Here is a 7,316-nt window from a genome sequence, read left to right as displayed (position 1 = left end):
TAGGGGGTGGCCAGTCGATTTTGATTCGTCACCCACTCTAGCACACGTGGGTTAAGGACCTCCCAGAATTTGGAGGTGCTCTCACGTTTGGTGATTAAATCTAAATATGGGCAGTGTAGATTTAATCTAATTATCACCTCCCCATTAGCTGACATGCATTTCCACTGGGTTTTACATGTATCATTGATCAAGACCTATTTCCATATTATTGATAGTTGCACTGGGGTGGTTGTTTAGAGTCTACATCCCAAATCATATCCCCATCATCCCATGTCTTCAAGCAGTTGTTTTTCTTCTGTGTTTCTACTCCCACAGTTCTTTCTCTGAATGTAGATAGTGTTCTTTCTCATAAATCCCTCAGAATTGTCCTGTGTCATTGCATTGCTACTAGTAGAGAAGTCCATTACATTCGATTTTACTACAGTATTGTATAATATTCTCCTGGTTCTGCTTTTTTCACAAGGTCATACCAGTTCAATGTAATTCCTCCAGTTCATTATTCCTTTGAGCACAATAGTATTCTATCACCAGCATATATCACAATTTGTTCAGCCATTCCCCAATTGAAGGGCATAACCTTGTTTTCCAGTTTTTTGCCACTACAAAGAATGAAGCTATAAATATTTTTGTGCACATCTTTTTCCCTATTATCTCTTTGGGGTACAAACCCAACAGTGGTATGGCTGGATCAAAGGGCAGCCAGTCTTTTAAAGCCATTTGGGCATAGTTCCAAATTGCCATTGTGATAATGAGATTAAATCTACCCTGTCTATTCTTAAATCTAATCACCAAAAGTGTAAACAACTTCACTTAATTCACAAGATGGGAGGTCTGTGACAAACGTGTTCTAGAGTGAGTGACAAATCAGAATTTACTGACTGTCTCCTGGTCAGTCCTGAGAAAAGCATCTGTTGTGATAGGACATATAAACTAAGAGGAAGGCACAGGAAGTGATGAAAAAGAAGTCCCTTTAAAAGAGAGTGACAACTTCCTGTAGCATCTCTTCTTGTTCATGACTTGGACCTGGAGGAGAGCTGGACTTGGGACACTGAGACCTCGGTGAGACTGTTCTTAAATATTTCCCTTAGAACTACATATGGTGAGTGTAAATACTAAATCTTCCTGGACTTCTCTAAAGGAACTGCTCTTTTAAAAGAGATTCAGCAACTAAAGCTCCTGCTTCATTCATCTCCTGCCCTCTGGGACCCTCCGGCCTTGGGCTCAAGGCCGAATCCCTTCAACTGATGACTAATTAGATCTGCCTGAGTTGAACAAGGGGGCAAGAACAAATTACTTAGTGTGTTAGATTACTTATGCTGTCCTATCCTCTCTCTCATTTCCTTATTTTCTCTCTCTTCTCATTTGTAAATAAACTTCCATAAAAGTCGTTTTGACTTGAGGTTATTCTTTAATTGGGGATTGATAATTATTCAATTCCCTGGCAACAAAACCTTTTAATATTCACCCAACCAAAATCCCTTTTTACCCCTTACACCATCCAGAATGGTTGTATCGATTAACAACTCCACCAGCAATGTATTAGTGTCCCAATTTTGTCACATCTCCTCCAACATTCACCACTTTCCTTTGCTGTCATGTTAGCTAATCTGCTTGGTATGAGGTGGTACCTCAGAGTTGATTTGATTTACATTTATCTAATTATAAGAGATTTAGAACACTTTTTCATGTGCTTATTGATAGCTTTGATTTCTTTATCTGAAAATTGCCTATTCATGTCCCTTGCCCATTTATCAGTTGGGGAATGGCTTGATTTTTTATACAATTGCTTTGGCGCCTTATATATTTGAGTAATTAGACCTTTGTCAGAATTTTTTGTTATAAAGATTTTTTCCCAATTTGTTGATTCCCTTCTAATTTTGGTTGCATTGGTTTTGTTTGTACAAAATCTTTTTAATTTAATGTAATCAAAATTATTTATTTTACATTTTGTAATTTTTTTCTAACTCTTGCTTGGTTTTAAATTCTTTCCTTTCCAAAAGATCTGACAAGTATACTATTCCATGTTCGCCTAATTTACTTATACTTTCCTTCTTTATATTCAAGTCATTCACCTATTCTGAATTTATCTTGGTGTAGGGTGTGAGATGTTGATTTAGACCCAATCTCTTCCATGCTGTTTTCAAATTTTCCCAGCAGTTTTTGTCAAATAGTGGATTTTTGTCCCAAAAGCTGGGCTCTTTGGGTTTATCATAGACTGTCTTGCTGAGGTCTATACATACATACATACATACATACATACATATATATACACACACACACACACATTTCATCCTATACAGTTGTCACTGTTCCCTGTAAGTATACTTCTTCTAGCTACCCTGATGATAATCACAATTTTTAAGAGTTGCCAATATCATCTTTTATTATAGGGATACAAATCATTTGAACTTATTATGTTCCTTAAACATTTTTTCCCTCTCTTAATTACCTTTTGGTGATTCTCTTGAGATCTGTTTTTGGACATCAAATTTTCTGTTTAAGTATGGTTTTTTCTTTATGAATGCTTAGGAGTCTTCAATTTTATTAAATTACCATATTTTCCCCTGCAAGAATATAGTCAGTTTTTCTGGGCAGTTGATTCTTGGTTGTAGACTCAGTTCCCTTACTTTCTGGAATATTATATTCCATGCCTTCTGGTCCTTCAGTGTAGATGCAGCCAGATCCTTTGTTAACCTAACGGTGGTTCCCTGGTATCTGAATGACTTCTTCTTAGCAGCTTGTAATATTTTTTCCTTGGTCTGGTAGTTCTTGAACTTGGCTATAATAATCCTGGGAGTTGTCAGTTGTGGATTAAATGTAGCAGGTGATCTGTGGATTCTTTCAATCTCCTCTTCTCCCTCTTGTTCGAGGATGTTGGGGCAGTTTTCTTGGATAATTTCCTGTAGGATAATGTCCAGGCTTTTTCTTTTGTTATGATGTTCTGGTAGTCCAATAATTCTTAAATTGTCTCTCTGAGATCTGTTTTCCAGATCTGAGGTTTTGGCAATGAGGTGTTTCATATTTTCCTCAAATTGTTCATTCTTTTGATTTTATTTTATATACTCTTGCTACCTTGTAAAGTTATTTGCTTCTAGTTGTTGGATTCTAATTTTTAAAGACTGAATTTCATCTCTGGCTTTTTGGTCATCCTCCTTCTGGTCTGATTTTCTTTGTAGGCCATCTTTCACCTTCTTTGCCTCATTTTCAAGCTAGTCAGTTTTGGATTTCAAGACACTATTTTCTTGTTTTAATTCATGTATTTCCTTTTTCCAATTGTCTTCAGCCTCTCTTGATTGTTTTTTGAGTTCTTGAGTTAATTGAATTTTGAGTTCTTCCAAAGCCTGTGTCCAATTTGCTGGAGTTTCTGTGTTTTTGCCTGGTGTTCCCAGGTCCTCCTTTGATCCATTTGCTCTTTGTTCATTTCCTAGATAGAAGCTGTGGGTTGTAATTTCTTTTTTCTTTTTCTGCTTTTACTCATGTTTTATTTTTCTTCCCCCACACCTGTAATTGGCTGTAATATTGGTCCTCTGTTTATTTGCTGGATCTGTGGGTTTAGGCTATTCAGTCCTGGAAGGGCTTCTTCTCTACTCTGTTGACTCACTAGGTTAGTGGACCCTGATGCCATATCTTCCGTAGCTGGTAGTAAAAGCTATCAATGTGATTTTGGTTACTTTCACTGAAGTCTATGGGGGAGGGGTGTTGGGGCTTCCCTGCCCTCTGAAGACTTCTCATCTGCTGTATTGATATGATTAAGCCAGGTTGGAGTTGATCTGCAGAGTTTGATGTGCCTTGAGGCCAAAACCTCGAGAAAGGGGGGAAGCAGCTCAAGATGGAGTGTTTGGCCACCCTTTCTGCACTTCTCCTCCAGCTGTCTCCCTGTCATCTATGATCAAAGCCTTGAGTCTGGCACAGCTATGCCAGCAAGGCACTCCCTCCGGACTGGCGCCCTTGCCCACCCAGAGATTCCAGGATCTGCTGGAGTCTTGGAAGATGACTGTGGGAGGGGACCTGGGTTCTTCCTTTTCCCTTTCCCCTAAAGCTCAAGAGTTCAAGAATTCAGGCTTTTCCCCCATGTACCTTTTAATTTGGGTTTAGTGAGAGGATCCCCCAGCTGTGTTCTGTTGTCAGATTTGGTTTTCTGTCCCCTTGAAGCCCTTTGTCCTTGATTGGTATTGAAGGGTTTACCGAGGTCTTGAGCCTTGCTGCTTCTAAGCTGCCATCTTCCCAGAATTCTCTCTCTCAACAATTTTTTTCCTTTGCTTACTTCTGAAACTTCCTGTCTATCCCCCATCAGACATGAATTGGAACTGAGGGTCAAGTTAAAACAAGAGGCATAGAGCCTTGCATTTCTATCCCACTTATTGCTCAAATATCCCAGAAATTACATAAGTAACTGCCATTTCCTTAGCATTAGTTAGTTAAGGTTTACAAAATACATTCTTCACAGCTGTTCTGGGATGCAGGTAGAAAAAATTGTTCTTTTAATTTTAAAGATAATGAAACTGAGGCCCAGAAAGGTGAATGGACACACAGGCAGTAGGAATGAGAAGTGGGACTGAAACACAGGTTTTTCTGGTTTGGAGGTTGGCTCTCTATCTTCTGCATCAGGATGCCTACCTATAGGCCGCAATAATGTTTATGAGCATCATGGACATCTCTGTTACAACTATACTTCCATCCAAGCCTGGGGTAATTTTTACCCACTGCAGCTGCTAGGTGGTGTACAGAGCGCCAGACCTGGAGTCAAGAAGACTCATCTTCCTGAGTTCAAATCTTACTTCAGACACTTACTAGCTATGTGACCTTGGGCAAGTCACTTCCCCTTTTCCCATACATTTCCTCATCTGCAAAATGAGCTGAGGTAAAAAATGGCTGATCACTCCAGTATGTTTGCCAAGAAAACCCAAAAGGGATCATGAAGAGTTGGACATGACTGAACAACTCAACAAGGACAAGCATATATGGTAGCTTTGTTATTCCTGATTAGTGGACCAAATGCCACATCTCATTTGGTGCCACAGCTGATAGGTCCAAGTAGTTTTCCTTCTGAGATCAGACTTATCTTTCTAGGCCACAGACACCTAGACCAGATATATTTGAGGTGCAGCAGAGATACAGAATTCTAGTCCAATACCCTTCTTTACTTAGTGGGGCTTTCCTGTCTAGTGTGCTGATTTCTCCAGCACAGTTCTTGCAGAGAGGAGGCTTCAGATGACATCTCTGCATGCCACCCACAAGTCACATCTATACATTTAGTCTTCCCCCACCATGTGGACAAGCCTCTCTTACACTATAGCATTGTTTTCCCAAGTGCTGCAGGGACATTATCTCATCTGACCCTGACCACAACCCTGCCAGACTGGTGCAGGGTCAGAGTCACCCTTGGTAACCTCTCAGCCTTATCTATAATCTGCAGGGACATTTACCATCACTTATTGAACAGACTAGAGAGGGATGAATGGAAGAAAGGAACATAATCAATACTGGGTGGTTCATATGCTGGTCCAAGATATGTGTTATGTCAGGAAGAACTTCCTGCTTCCAACAAAGGTTACCTGGTGGTGAGTCTCCTGTACATATTCCTATACAAACTGTGCATGCCACCCACCTAACCTGAGCACCCAGTGGTTTCAAGCTTTGGGAACATGATTGTAAGTTGAGAAGGAGCCTTCATAGATCCTTCTGTGAGGGTTGAGCATCTCAGATAAGTAGCTTGTGATCATTTCAGGGCACCTCGTTTCTGAAGCTTCTCGCATTTCCCATTCTCCTCTTCTTTTTCACAGACCCTCAGAGAGGACCTTGGTGTTGTTCTGGAATTTGGGGAAACCATAATAAGAAAACTCACATGTGACTTTTATACATCTTTCCTCTTTGTGTTCATTCTACTGATTTAGGTTTCTAAAGCACGTGGTCCAGGTAATGGGGTTGAGACTCTCTCAATCAATACCGATTTGATGTGGAAACTGAGGACATGTGGCCATCCTGACTTGGAAAGGGGGACTGCAACCCACCCTGGATAATGAACTAGCAAACACTGGCCTAAACGACTGTCTGAGGATGCCGAGTTGCTATGTGCTCTGAGGGGAACCAATCATGGGATAATGACATATGTGGACTGGAATGCCGCTGCTGCCTCTGCCTCTGGGGAGATGCTGAGGAGGCCAGTTCTCCCTCACAGACCTCAGTTTCTTTCTTTTATAAGCAAGAAAAAGTGGGCCTGGTGAATCTTAAGAACTCTTCCAGATCTAAGTCAATTTGATCTTTTGTTTCAAATGAGTCGAGTTAGAGTTTAGGGGGAGAGAGGGTAGAGTATAAGGAGAGTGGTTGTAAGATTTCATGGGCTCTGTCAGAACACTGGGCCCTTTGTCTGGAGACAATAAGTCACAGTGATTCTGAGAGATTCTTCAGGATGTGGAGAGGAGGAGTCAGGCATCAGATGGTGCTTCTGAAGTCACCAATATTCCAAGGGAAAGAGGGTTGATAGTTTGCCAACAAAGAACTTGGGCATAGGGTACAGCACCAGCTTGGGGGACCCTAAGCTTGCTCTTAGCTATTACTAACAACAGATCAGAGGAAGAGATAATTGGATTGCACCGAATTGAACTTTGGGGGATTAAAATTAATTTGTTTTGTTTAAATGCATTTGTTATATATATATATGTATATATATATACATACATACATATGCATGTATGTATGTTTTGGTTGTTGTGAAAAAAGGAGACTTCCCCCTTTTTGCTTTTTGTAAAAAGACACCAAATATTTGAATTTCTTTTGTTGTAAAAATTGTTGCCATTTTCCCCTTGCAATGATGTATATTTTTTATTTGGAATTGTGATTGTAAGTTTATTTGTGTTTGTTATGATCCATTGGGGAGACTGGTCTCCCAAAGGATCACAGGGGGAATGTGTGTTTTGGAATGGATCTAAACCCTGGGAGACTACATCTCCCAGGACTCTCTACTTCAACTTCCTTGAACACATCCCACTTCCTTTGTGGGAGATGTCTGAGGGAGAATAAAAGAGAGAAGCATGGGTTTTGGCACCTCCCCCACCCAACCTGGGTGAAGAGCTTTGGTCCCTACATAGCTGCTGGAGATCAAGCTTTCCTATACTTTCCCAAACCTTTCCTTTCCAAAAATCCCAAATAAACCTATCTGACTTTCTATTGAATCTAGTTTGGGTATTATTTAAACTCCCTAGTTAGTGAAGAGAGACTGGTCAATTGCTGGGGGTGGGGGCAGGACTCTCACCTTCCTACACACCCTTCCTTTCCCTATCCCTTTCTCTCCTTCCCGACCCCCACCAAAATACACC

This window comes from Gracilinanus agilis, chromosome 1 (genome assembly GCF_016433145.1).
Source record: "Gracilinanus agilis isolate LMUSP501 chromosome 1, AgileGrace, whole genome shotgun sequence".
Classification (NCBI taxonomy): domain Eukaryota; kingdom Metazoa; phylum Chordata; class Mammalia; order Didelphimorphia; family Didelphidae; genus Gracilinanus; species Gracilinanus agilis.
The sequence above is the reverse complement of the archived record's forward strand: the minus strand, read 5'-3'. Positions refer to the sequence as shown.